Genomic DNA, 14,661 nt, shown 5'->3' with positions numbered 1-14,661 from the left:
AGAAAAAAAAGGGTGTTCTTTTTTTATTTTATTTTAAATTAAGCAAGGGGCTATCTATTTAACCAGCACTGCAGTGAGGGTAACTGAAAAGAAAGCTGAAGTTATAGCATAGTAAGTCATGAAAACAGAATATTTTACTAGATAAAAACTTACTCTGAAGTATACCCTAGGGATATTGATCTCACCAATATGTAGAAATTTTAAAAAGAGACAAAAACTTCCAATTAACATACTCCAAGCGACCACTTATTCAACTTCTAGTAATATTGCAGATAATTCTGAAGTATTTCTGGCTCTGTGGTTAGTACTGTGACTCTTCCTTGAGATTTTCGTAATAATATGATTTAGAACAAAAGAACTATCTGGTTAACTTTAATTATCTTAATTTGAACATTGTACATTAACATTTGAAAAAAAACTAAGATGCTGCAGAATATATTTTAGCTGTTGAGACTGTAGTTACTGTCATGGCTATTTATGAATTTTAGAGGATTTGTTGAGCCAAGGAGTACCTCCAAATATTGCGTTGACTTTTGTAGCTTATAGGAGCATAGTTTTGGTTCCACTTGGTTCCAAAGGTGTGCAGTAACGCTTCTCAGCAAATGATGCATCAGGTATTTTTCCTTACCTTTGCAGAACTTATTTCCAGCAGGGTGATACAGACGATAAATAATAAACATAATAGGTGTGCTTATACATGATGTGTTAGGAGACAGTAATTTTTAGTCAAATAGAGCAAGAGAAGGAAATTAAGAATACTGAGGGTGTAAATACAGCTGATTCACTTTGCTGTATAGGAAAAACTGGCACAACAGTGTAAAGCAATTATATTCCAATAAAGAGCTTCAAAAAAAAAAAAGAATACTGAGGGTGGAAGGTGGTCACAAAATAGGGAGGCCAGAGTAAGCCTCAGTGAGGAGATGAATCTTGGTCAAAGAGTTGAATGAAGTGAAGGAGTTTTCTATATGGATATCTGGGAGAAGAGTGGTCCCAGAAAGTAGGAACAGCTAGTGTAAAGGCAAGAATATACAGGCATGTTCAAGGAACAGTAAGGAGTCTGGAAAAGAGACTATGGGAGAATAAAGATTAACAGATGAAGTTAGAAAAGTAGTAAGGAGTAGGATCATCACATTTCTGCCTAGTCTTTGTATTTTACTCTGAGTGACCTGGAGAGACACTGCAAGATTTTGAGTAGAGCAATGACATAATTTTGAATTGAATCATTTTGGTTGCTGTGTTGAAAATAAACTCTAGGGAGGAAAGAACAGAAGCAAGGAGGGCACTTAGGAAGTTGTTACAGTAATCTGGGCAAGTGGTGGTGGCTTAGACCAGGGCGGAAGTATTGGAGGTGATGAGAATCAGTCTGTTTGTTTTGTATGTTTTTAAAGTAGAACAGGTAGTATTTGCTGAGGGCTTTGATGTAGAGTCTGAGGGAAAAATGAGGAGTCAAGGATGATTTCAGGGTTTTTGGCATGAGCCGCTGGAACGGTGAAGTTGCCATCAACTGACATGTAGAAGATTCTGAAGCAGGTTTGAGGTGAAGGTGACTTGAAGGTCAGGAGTTCGGTTTGGACATGTTGTATGTGAGATTTCCATTAGACGTTAAAGTGAGAATGTCAAGTAGGCGGTTGACTGTATGGACCTGGAGCTCTAGAGAGAGGTCTGGGCTGGAGATGTAAACATGGGACTTCTTGGGCTATGGATGGCATTTAAAGTCATGAGATTGGATCAGATCACTAAGGAAATGGGTGTAGATAAAAAGGAGAAAAGGATTGCGCCCTAGGGTGTTCCAGGGATAATAGGTGGGTGGGGGGACAGGGGGAAGGAAATAAGCAAGGAAGAGTACAGTGAACTAGAAGCTAAGTGATGAAAGATTATTAAACAGAAGAGTAATCAACTGTGCCACCTGCTGCTCTGCTGACGGGTCAAGTAAAATAATTACTAGGCATTGACTGTTGAGTTTAGTGCTCTGCAGGTCTTTGATGCTCTTGACAAGAACAGTTTCTGTGTAGTGTTTGGGTTAAAAGCCTGACTGGGGCTTCCCAGGTGGTGCAGCGGTTAAGAATCCACCTGCCAATGCAGGGGACATGGGTTCGATCCCTGGGCCAGGAAGATCCATATGCTATGGAGCAAACTAAGCTTGTGTGCCACAACTACTGAGCCTGCGCTCTAGAGCCCACCAGCCACAGCTATTGAGCCCACGTGCCACAACTACTGAAGCCTGCGTGCCTAGAGCCTGTGCTCCACAACAAGAGAAGCCACCTCAATGAGAAGCCCACACACCGCAAGGAAGACCCAATGCAGCAAATAAATACATAAATAAAAGTAATAAAAAAATTTAAAAGCCTGATTGGATTGGATTTAAGAGGGAGTGAGAGGAGTGGACTCTCACACAATAGGCAAAGTCAGTTCTTTCAAGGAAATTTGTTTGTGAAGGGGAGCAAAGAAGTTAGTGTCAGGAAATAGAGGATGTTTTTAAACATGGGTTTGCGCAGAAGCAGACCATGAAACAAGGATTCAAGTGAATTTTCCTTGGAAAGTGCAGGTAACACTCTTAGGGGAGTTGAGAATTAATGCAGGCGTGAGAAGGCTGCCATTAATGGGTGTGTTAATAAAGCATCTACCACAGTGGTGATGGAGCTTAATTACCCAGGCTTTAAATCAACACATAATATTTGAGTCCAAAATCAATCTGTTCTTTAGCTGAAGATTTGTTTCATTGAGTGTGGCTTGATTTATATGAAAATGTGTGTAGATGTATAACAACAGAATACTAGAGAAAATAGCTTCTGTGGAGCACACGTAAATAGATCTGGCAGAGAAATTTTTTTTTTTATCAGGCACCCTAGAGTACAACTTCTCAAAGTGTATGGTTATCAAGTGGTTGGGAGTGACAGTAAACAATAAGCTTCATGCAAAAAATTATTGGAAATTGTCAGGAGAATGTCTAATGAGGAAATAAGCTTGCAGTAAAGGCTCCACAAAGTTTTGTTTAAGTAACAAAGTGGAGGTGGCCTTTATAATTGTGTCATGATGGAAGACTCTCAGTGTCCCACAGCTATACTTTCTGCCTTTTTCATTTTCTGGAAGTGGTTTAACTGTCCTCTAAATTCCTGTATCTCTTTGTTTATAAATGAATATGACACATATCCTGCTTTTTAAAGGTATTTTTTGGTACTTATATTCTTTTTCTAAGAAGTTAATTTTAGAGCAGGAATCTGCTGTGTACCTCTCTGTATGTCTACTGCTGGTGAAGTGCCATGTAGTAGGTACTTGATAAATATTTGTGGATGAATGAATAGGGTTTTCAGCAATATTCTTTAAAAGTGAACTATATATTTTCTGTATGTTTTAAAAAGCATAATTAGCCACACTTTAAATTGTGTACTGTGCATATTCTTCTTCTCCTAGTGGTGATGTGACTGATACAGTACTCCATTTGTCTCTCCAGATCTACCCTTCACCATTCCATTCTGCTCCCATGCCCTCCAGCTTCAGTTGGGATCCGCTGGGAGGAGGCACTATCAGTAGATCAGAGGGTGGGAGATGAGTGAGGTTAAGGTATTTTATTCCTCCAGCTCCCTCCTTGCTGGATCCTCTTGGGTTAATTGGGTTGTCCTGCTGAAGGCTGAACTGTCAGGTGTTCCTCCCCGTACAGCTGCTCTCTAGAATTCTAGAAATCAGTCCCTCCTCTTGCTTTTTTCATGCCACAGGATGGTAGAGGCTTTCTGCTCTGATAGTTCCAGGATGCTGCCCTGGCCGTACTTTTGTAAACAGTCTTTTTATTAGACTTTTTACAATTGCTTATTTTGAGCATGTCTGCTTGCACCTACTATTAGTTCTTAGAGATTCAAATATAACTTTTAACCTAAATGATCCTTCATGTGTACTTAGGTATTAGGATCCCGGAGGTTGGGAGAAAGAGGTGTTCTGTGAGAGGACTTCACACTTGTGTTGTTGTTGTTTTTTTTTAATAAAGAAGGTCTAACCTTTAATTAATCAATTGATTAATTTTTGGCCTCGCCGCTTGGCATTGGGATCTTAGTTCCCCAACTAGGGAACAAACCCGTGCCCCTTCCAGTGGAAGTGTGGAGTTTTAACCACGGGACCACCAGGGAAGTCCTGCATAGTTTGTTAGCGGAGAACAATGTCAGAAGAAATACAGATTTTTGCAATAGCATGGAGTTGGGTCTTTTCGTTCATTTCTACTTCTACTGTTCTTGAATTTTAAAATTTTAATGTGGTCATCTGTAGCATTTTATATTGTTAAAGATTGATATATTTGCTTAACATTTTTCAAGGACAGTAGGTATTCTAACTTTTTAAAAATAAGCAGCACTCTTGTCTATATATTACCTTCTAAATGTTAAAAAGCAACCATTTTTTGATATTCTAAGTTTTTTTTTTATAATTATGTTTACTCTAACTCAGCTTTATTTGGTTATTATGTTATCAACTTGGAAGTAATCATGTCTTACTAGCAAAATCACCCCCAGAAGTATATCTAGATGATGAGCGAATATTCATTTTAATAAGATAACCATTTGTTGTGTTCAAGTTTTCTCTTTATAATAATTTATGTTCATAAACTTTTTTTTTTTTTAAAGTTTTCTGCCTCTGTGAAATCCAGAATTTCTTGTTGTGTATATTTTTTTAAAAGATAGCTTTATGACATACACATGTATGTGTATATGGCATGTTGTTTTGTTTACTTGTTTTTGAATTTTATAAATTTTATGAATTTTATGAAGAGGAAATAATATTTTACACAGTTTTCTGAAGCTTTCTTTTATTTCTTTCATCACTGTATTACCAAAATTCATTCATATTGTTAAGTATTCCTACAGTTAACTTTTTTTTTGCATTACTGTATTTCATTGTCTGACTCTACCATAATTCACCTATCCTTTCTCCTGTTTATGAGCTTTTGGGTTGGATACCTGGTGAAACTCACCCACAGCAGCAATTTTGAGACATCTTGATAAAAATGCTATCTTTTAAAAGATAAAAAAAAAATCCTAGGCTTTTGAGGCAGAAAGATGAAATATCTTACAAGGGCAAGAGATTAGATTAGTATCAGATTTCTCAAAAGCAGCCTACAGCTCATGGCAACCATGGAGCAAATTTTTCAAGAAACTCGAGGAAAGGAAATACAGGCTAAAGGTTTTTATATCTTGGCAAACAGTCCTTCACGTGTCAAGGCTATAGAAAAAACAATTTGAACCTGGCAAAACTCAGATAATTTTGTACATATGTGCCCTGTTTCTTTTACAGTAGAAATGTGCAGACCTTTTTTGTAAAGGTCTAGATGGTAAATATAATTTAGGCTTTGTAGGCCACGCACTGTGTTTTGTCACCACTTAGATCTGTCACTGAAGCTGCAACTAAGTAGCTGTAAAAAATACATAAATGAACGAGTGGACCCTGTTCCAATAAAACTCGATTTACAAAAACAGTTGGTGAGCTGGATTTGGCTTGTGGGCTTCAATTTACCAACCTCTCTCCTAGAGAATAAGCTCCATCTAATGAAGAGGTGAATGGGATCACTTCCGGTAAAAGGCTGATAGAGAACATTTCATGTATTGAATTTTAGAGCTAAGACTGAAACAAGGGTGGTGGGGATGTCAGTAGGTGACTGGTATGCAAATGTTATATGTTCTGTCCAAGCAGAAATAATACAACTGAAAATGGAAGGAGAAGGAAGAGAGAAAGGAGAAAGCAGAAAAAGAACATGGACTGTTGCATAGATAATAAGTAGGAATCAGAGGATGCCGTTTAATTCGTGGTATACCGTAAGGATCTATTGGACCCAGTTTTAGTTTTTTAGTTTCTTTTTTGAGCAGGCCTAACTATCTATGAAGACTGTTGTTTCATAAATTTCATTCTTTCTTAGAAGTCTTCCAAAGAATAAAGAGAACATTTACTTATTTAAAAGATACGGAATAGAATATTCTGTATGTAATTACCAAGACGGATCTATTGGACTCTTTTACAAATATAAGTTGCATTGTGGGATCTTAGTGTTCTTATTTTTCCTGTATTTTGAAACATTTTGTTATTTTATCATTCTAGGAATTCATTGCACGTCAGTTGTTCCCAGCTATGCTAAAAAATTAAATTACCAAGAAAATAAGCTGTTTAGAAGGATGATGCCACAGTGAAATATGTTGTCTATATTGTTATCTTTCACGTTTAAAGAGGCATAAGAGAAGACTGGAGGCATCATCATAGTAGCCCATGTTTAGCTTTTATTGAACATAATTGAGAATTTAGAATTTTTCATTTATTCCTATAATGATGATAGTGGAATTGATCATTTCCATTAAATCTTAGATGATGAATCTTCATAAGATGATATTCTAAATAATTTTTTCAAGCTCAAGAATTTGATGAGTGAACAATATATTTTTATCTTTTAGTATATTTATGCCTCAACATTTATTTGACATAAAGAGGTTTGCTATATTTAAATTCTTACTGAAATTTGCAAAAAGTAGTTTTTCGCTATCCTCTTAGTCTTCAAAAAATTACTTATAACATGACTTGATAACATAAAACAAATAAAAGGAACCATTGAACCAAGATAGTGAATGTTGATTACTATTGTTCCTAGTATACCTAGGATTAAAACTGACATACAGATTTTAAACATTAAGTAGGAAAGGAGAGAATTAAGGGCACTGTGAAAGGTATAAACACCAAGGAAACCACTAGGACAAAAATATAAACTTCCTAAAATACCAAAAAAACCCCCCATCAAATAGAAAAAAAAAAACCTCAGAAAAACATCATAATTCACACAGTAATTATAAAATAATATGATAAAGTTGAGATTCAGCATATATATTATCAATAAACATGAATAAGATTGTTGCCTGTTTAAAGAAAACATTTTCAAATTGGTACATAAAGCAAAATCCAACTGTGTGTTGCAAACAGACACATCTGAAACACATTGATTCAGAAAGATTAAAATGAAGGAACGAAGGAAGATTTACTAGGAAAATGGATACGGTGAAAAAGCGGGGGTTGTGATCCATATACCAGAGAAGATAGAATTCAGGCCACCAAGACATTATATGAGATAAGAACGCCTTATAACATAAAAAAACTGCAATTCACCAATAAGATATAATACGTAATAGAAGAATATCAATGCACCAAATAACCCAGCAACCACCTATGTAAAACTGAAATTATAGGTGATGCAGGGAGAAGTAGATAGTATCACTGTCAGTAGAAAATAGGTCAAGCATTACTCTCAGTACTTGACAGGAGAAAAGAATATATATATCTATCAAACAATACAGCCTGATTGTAGACAGTGTTATCTTCTCAAGTGCACACAGAAATCTCACAAAACGTAAGTTGATCATATATTAGGGTATAAAGAAAACATAATAGTTTCCAGAAGGTGGAAATGTTAAAATTAAATACCTGAATGTTATATAAAGCCTTTCTGTTGGGTGGAAAAGGAAGTAAATACTAGCTTAAATTACAAAATTGTCAAAAAATAATGACAGTACATACAGAGTGAAGTGAGTCAGAAAGAGAAAAACAAATATCGTATATTAACATATATGCAGAATATAGAAAAATGGTACAAATCAACTGGTTTGCAAGGCAGAAATAGAGACACAGATGTAGAGAACAAACATATAGACACCAAGTGGAGAAAGTGGGGAGAGTTGGAGGGGAATGAATTGGGAGATTGGGATTGCCGTATATACATCACTAATAAGAAAAAAATACCACATTGTACACTCTAAATATATGCAGTTTATTGTATGTTAACTGTATTTCAATAAAAGTTCTTAAAAAAATGACAGTAAAAACAATGCCTGTAGGAATCTATGAGATACTTTTAAAGCAGTTATCAGAGGTATATTTTTAGCATTAAGCAAAATATTAATGCAACTATATTAATAATGATGATCATGGAACTATATTAATGTGAATGAAACTAAATGAACCACATCCCCAGCTCAAAAAACAAGGGAAAGAATGACAAACTGAACAAACAGAAAAGGTGCCAGAAAAGAAATAATGAAAGTAAAAGCTGAAATTGATGTAAGAACAGAAAAAACAATAGATCATTTTTTTATAGATTACAGCTTTTTAAAAAATAATAAAATAGATAAGCCACTAGCTCATTTAATCAAGAAACAAGGGAGGAACCACAAATATACAAAATAAGAAATTACAATGAGGGAATAATATTGTTAGAGAGGAAAAGTAAAAAAAATAAAAGACTGCTTTGTATATCTGTGCAAATAAATTTAAAAATTTTGAAGAAACGGATGATTTCTTAGAAAACAACAGTTTCTCAAAATTGAGCCCACTAGAGAGAGAAAGTTTATGTAGAGTAAATTCCATAGGAAAAAGTAGAGAAAGCACTAAGCTTAGTTGATATTACAGGGAAATTTTAGCAAACTTAATAACAAGATAATCCCAATGCTCTTAAATTGTTTTAGAGAATAAGAAGGGAAGGAATGCTTACAAATTTACTTTAGAAAGCAAGTATAACACGTCCACTTAAACCTCACACGTTTAGCACAGAAATAGAAAATTACATGTAAACATGTTAAGAATAGCTAGGAAGAGACTGCAAAGGAAGAGCCATGAGCTGGAATCATCTGCAGGCTTTTCACTCATATATATTGTGTCTCAGTTGAGATGACTGAAGGTGAAGATCAATTGGGACAGTTTTTAGGTAACTTACGCAGTGTGCATCTAGTTTGGACTTCTCCGCATGCCAGCTGAGTTTTAAAAGGAGTGTCCTAAGAGGGAATATCAGAAGATCAAGCATTCCACAAAAGCCAGGCAGAAGCTGCATAGCTTTTATGACCTAGTCTTAGAAGTCACACAGCATCATGTCTATATGCTCTTGATCGAAGCAGTCACAAACCCTTTGGTTCAGAGGAAGCGTTCATAGATCCCACTTCTTAGTGGTAAGAGTTTAGGAGAATTTGGGCTATATTTTAAAACAGCTTAAATATCTAACAGAAATACATATCAGTTCCATTCCAAGGAATTTATCCTGCAGATACATCTCCAGAAACACAAAAATACATATTTTTTTTGTATGTACAAGGTTATTTATTGTAACATTATTTGGAAACTACTTCAATGCTAAATGTAAGGGAATGGTGGATAAACTCTGGTACACCCACATAGTGGTCATGCACTTGTAGAAAATGATGGACTCTGAAATCAAATGGGAGTGACTTACAGGATATGTTGTGATCAAGTATACAGTATACATAATGTACTACTCTTTTTACATTAGTGAAGTAAGGGAAATTAGAAAATATACTATGCCTTCTTATATGAGCAAAAAACATCAGAACGATAAGCCTGACAGCAGTGATGTTGATTACTTACAAGGGGCAGTGGAGAATGGTGTGGAAAGGATAGGAAATGAAAAATGAAAATATATTTCCCTGAGTTTGTAATTTTAAAAAATACTTTGGACTTTTAGAAGCATATTGCTTTTAGAAACTTATCTATATATAAAAATTAAATCAGCAGGGAAAGGAAGAGAAGACAACTCTAGAGTAATGCAAACTAAAACTAATGAACCCAGCTGTGTGTCAAATGAGTAATACAGTCATGCTGAAAGGGAGAGAAAAGAACTAATACAAGTGAGTTTTTGACAAGTGTTTGTTTGCCTTTAGTATATGTGTGGATGTGGGGAAGAACTGCCAACAAATCTTTTGGTTTGCTTTTTGAAGGTTTTGGTGAAGCAATTCTGAAATTATTTTAAGGTATGGTTAGGTTGAAAGAATGAGTAAATATGTTGATGTTGCTGGAAACTAGAGTTCCCGATACGGAAGACGGGAGATACAAATATGAAATGGGGAAGGCCAGGGAGAATCCTGCCTGGGTGGATTGGAATTGGAGGTATCAGCGTGAGCTTACGATTAGAAAGTAGATAGTTACAGATACTCGTTGATTCTTCAGAAAAGGTCTAGAAGCGAAGACACTGCGGTAGTAGCGAGCATGTTGATCACTCATATTCCCAGATATAGTTTTAGTGACATTCCTACAACAAGAAGCTGGGCTCCTTGGAGAAATGGCTGATTTTAGGGTTGTGGTAGGGAAAAATAAAGATGAGCCTGGTACATCTTGTTATGTTAAATATGGAAGTGCTCAAGAAAATTCCGGGTCACATCAAAGGAGCATGGGGTCAGCTTGAAGAGGGTTCCATGGGTACAGTCTGGGATAATATGAGCATGAGAATAATTTAGGAAAGTAATAAATTATAAACCATGGAGAAAATAGGAATCCATGAGCTTACATAGACTGATAGACACAGATAGAGGAGAAAAAGCCTCTTTTCTACATGGAATGTTGACTGGTGTTGCTGGAGTTGAAAAATCAGCATTTTGCAACAATCATAGCACCAATTGATTTCGAAAAGAATCAACAATGGATGCTAGCTCTGTGGGGGTGGGAACGAAGTTTTGATGAGATGTGCATGATATTTGTGTCTTTCCCACAGATTGTTTATATAGGGTGCAGGGGAAAACTAGTAACTGTGTAGGGTAAAAATCTGTTAGAACCTTGTCTGGGTGGTCAGAATTAACACTACAAATCATGGGAAAATGAATCTTGTGTGCCTCCAAATATGGTACCTGCTCAAGGAAACATCGCTTAGAGTAGAGTTCTGTAAAGGTTTTCTGTGAAGACTTACACAGTAAATATTTTAGGCTTTGCAGATCAAGTCTCTGATTTACTCAATTCTTCCATTGAAGTTTGAAAGCAAGTCACGGATAGTAGGTAAATGAATGAATATGCTGTGCCCGTGCATCTTTGTTTAGGAAAGTGACTGGCCGACTAGATGTGGCCCATGGAGCGTAGGTTACTGACCTCTGGCTTGCATATTCTGACTGGGAATGTATACCTGAATCTAACCATGAAGCATAGCATATAAACTTCAAATGAGGAACATTTTATTTGATAAGGGGGAGAGCTTTTTTCTTCAAGAATGTCAGTGTCATGAGAGAGGAAGAAAGGCTGAAAAATTGTTCCAGACTAAAGAAGGCTAAAGAAACATGACAACTGAATGTAGTAGGTGATAAAAGACTGGACTCAACACTGGACGCATTTCAGTTCACAAACGGAAATATATATGTGCATTAAACAGCGTATAAATGTTAAACTTCTTGACGTGGATAACTGTAATATTGTTTTGTAAAAACAAAGTCCTTGTTCTTAAGATATACACAGAAATATTTAGGGGTAATAAGAATGATCGTTCCGTGTGTGTGTGTGTGTGTGTGTGTGTGTGTGTGTGTGTGTGTGTGTGTGTGTGTGTGATAAAACATATGGAACAAAATGATAATGATAAACATATGATAAAACATATGGATAATGATAAAACATATGGAACAAAATGATAAAACATATGGAACAAAATGTTAACAATTAGTGAATCTGAGTAATGGGTATATGAGAATAATTTGACTATTCTTGCATCCTGTTTGTATCTTTGAAATTATATCTAAATAAAGTGCTAAAATAGATTAGAGGAAATAGATGTATTTTTTTTCTTATTTGGTTATATAGGATATATATTTGAACTGAAGATGATAAGAATTCTTGTGAACTTGCTCTGGCAGTAGAGGAAATGTCAGTTTGTCCTTTTTTGCTATACTTAGAATTATAGGATTTTTAGGGAATCTGTAAATCTCAGGGGGGAGTTATGTGCGTGCTTTTACTAACTTGGACCATAAAGCTCTTCTGGGTTAGTCCTGAGGGAAATTTATTTCACTTTAGGTTAGCAATACCTCATAAACTTTCTAAGAATCTCCATGTGAGTCTCAATGTTAGTATAATATTAATGTTTTGCTGTACTATTTTTCATACCTTTAGGATTTGGGAGGTATAGTTGGGAAGCCATTATTAATGTCATTTTATGTTAACTTTTTTCTTTTGATTTAAAAACCATTAGATATGGTATTTTTAGGAAGGTAATTTTTTTCTCTGTAAGTGTAGTGATACTATATGGCTTTCTCTTCTCTTCAGCTCTTAACATATGTTTTTTTCAAAATTCTGGTGAATTTCAAGTGTAAATTGGACTTTGCTTTCAGCACACTGGTTATCTGGAAATATAAATCTATAGAACACAATATTAGGTGGTAGGAATTAGGAGATTTTAGTATAGGAAATCTCCCCCTTTAAAAATGATTCAATCATAGGAATCATAGAACACAAACTTTAACTGTGCTTCAATTACATTTGGCATTTGCTGTGTAGTTTCATTAAGAAGAACTTTCAGAACTAATTAGGTAAAGTGAAACAGTTGTAACGTAGTAAGTAAAATATTTTAATATATTGCTAGGTTTGTGTGACAAAGGCCGCTGATAATATGGTGTATGTTTTTTATATTTACTAAATGTTTCCCAAAATACCACAATAAAAAAGGTTTAGTTTTGGTAAGTGGAATTATTAAACCATTTGCTTTTAAAACTGTTTATAAGCTATATAAATATTATACATATATATTTGAAACTATGCATTGGTTATATTGAAAAGTTTTAGTAGATTTAGTGTATTTAGATGCAGAAAATTCTGGTCTTTCTGTTCGTGCTTAACATTCTTTCATTGATGGAAGTATCTTATCAGTCCCTTAAAAGGCAGCCATCCTATTATTTTACATATTTTAAAAATTTTATTTATATTTAGAAGAAATGCATTTCTTGTAATTTGTACTTGGATTTTCATTACTATATAGAACTGTACATGTGCAATTTAATCACTCTTCCACATACTGGCCCTACAAATATTTTGAGATATCTTATTTTCAACTTATCTTCCATTCTCTAGATAAACATCCTTAGTTCCTTCAGTCTTCACATAACAAGCTTTCTTTCCATTCACATCTTTTTTAAAAAAATTATTTATTTATTTATTTATTTATTTATTTATTTATTTATTAACTGGCTGCGTTGGGTCTTCGTTGCTGCACGTGGGTTTCTGTAGTTGTGGCAAGTGGGGGCTACTCTTCGTTGCAGTGTGTGGGCTTCTCATTGCAGTGGCTTCTCTTGTGGAGCACGGGCTCTAGGCGAGTGGGCTTCAGTAGTTGTGGCTCATGGGCTTAGTTGCTCCGCAGCATGTGGGATTATCCCAGACCAGGGATCAAACCTGTGTCCCCTGCATTGGCAACCAGATTCTAACCACTGTGCCACCAGGGCAGTACCTCACATCTTTTTGGTAGTGCCTTACATTAACACAGATGTTAATGATTTTAAAGAATATTTTCTAATAACAAACAACAGACCTTACTCTATGCTAGGTGGTGGTGTAAGCACTTTACAAGTATTAACTTGTATTAACTCAAATATTAACTCATTTAGTCCTCAATGTGAATATGCAAATTTATGTCCTTTTTACCCCATTTTACAAATAAGCGAATTAAGGCACAGATTTCTCACACACCTGGCCAGTGATCACGCAGCTAGTGAATGGCAAAATCAGGATTATATTAGATACACATTATCTTAGTTGACCCTTTGTCATCTTTATCACACTCTCTGGACAGTCTGTACTGTGATGAGCTATTCAAGCTTATCAGAGCCTAACAGAGCACAATGTGTTACCTAATGTGAAACCATTGCTTTCCATTTTTCTGGACATTTTATTAATATTTTTATTGCAACCTAAATTTTATATTTTATACTAATATTATTATGTTGACTTATAGTTAGCCTACAAATAATAAAACTTCTTACTTAGTTCGTTGCTTTTTATTTTTTATGTAACTGCTAGGGAGCAGGGTATACTTTATCCTGTACTTGTCAATTTAATGTTAGAATCTCAGTGAAGGGCTTGACATATATTGTTAAAATAGTTTCAGCTCATCATTGCTTTTGATTCATTTTTCTGATACCTAAAGATTTAATTAACTCCTCCTTTTATTGGGTCAGTGGTCATTTAATAAGTATACCTTCTATGCCTTCATCCTGTGTATTGACGAAAAATGTTGAAGAGCAAACTATTAGCAATAAAAAAATAGGGATGGAGAATGTATAGATTAAAGGAGATTCACTAGACATATCAAGCAACTGCAATGTATGGATTTCATTTAGATCCTGATTCCAACAAACTTCCGAAGGAAAAGTTTATAAGATAATTAGAAATCTAAACACTAATTGGATACTTACTGATATTAAAAATTATTAACTCTTTTTGGAGAATCACAAAATCCTCTAGGGGTTTTGGAATAAAGCCATAATCTCTTCTACAGATAACTTTTTGAGAAACAGTTTCTGTTTTGCTAAGCAGTATAATTCTTTTTCCATTGCCCGGAACATTTTCAGTTGTTGCTACTTTTCCTAGAAATGCTTGGTTTAAGTCATCTGGATTTGGAGTTCTCTTTGTGGCAGAATTTTAAAATTAAAGATTCAGTTTATTTGAGAGTTATAAGACTACTCAAGTTTTTCCTCTCTTGTCAGATTTGGTAATTTGATTTTATTTTCTGAATTTGTCCATTTTATCTAAATTTTCCAATGTATTGATCTAAAAATAAAGTGCTTCACAATATGCTTTTAGTGAAGTTTAAAATATTTTATAGCCATATCCCTTTTTATATCCCTAATATTTGCTACCTGGGTCTTCTTACTTTTTGTGTTGGTCAGATTCTCCACAAGGTTGTAA

The 14,661-nt window shown here is 34.9% G+C and overlaps 1 protein-coding gene across 2 annotated transcripts in view; it reads left to right on the top strand.

Moving 5' to 3' along the window:
* The window catches only part of ATRNL1 (attractin like 1), a 734,504-nt gene that overhangs the window by 73,633 nt on the left and 646,210 nt on the right, over nucleotides 1-14,661 (top strand). The gene's annotated exons all lie outside the window — the stretch shown is intronic.

The sequence above is a fragment of the Hippopotamus amphibius genome, chromosome 5 (assembly GCF_030028045.1).
Source record: "Hippopotamus amphibius kiboko isolate mHipAmp2 chromosome 5, mHipAmp2.hap2, whole genome shotgun sequence".
NCBI lineage: Eukaryota > Metazoa > Chordata > Mammalia > Artiodactyla > Hippopotamidae > Hippopotamus > Hippopotamus amphibius.
This window is presented reverse-complemented; position numbering and strand designations above follow the sequence as displayed.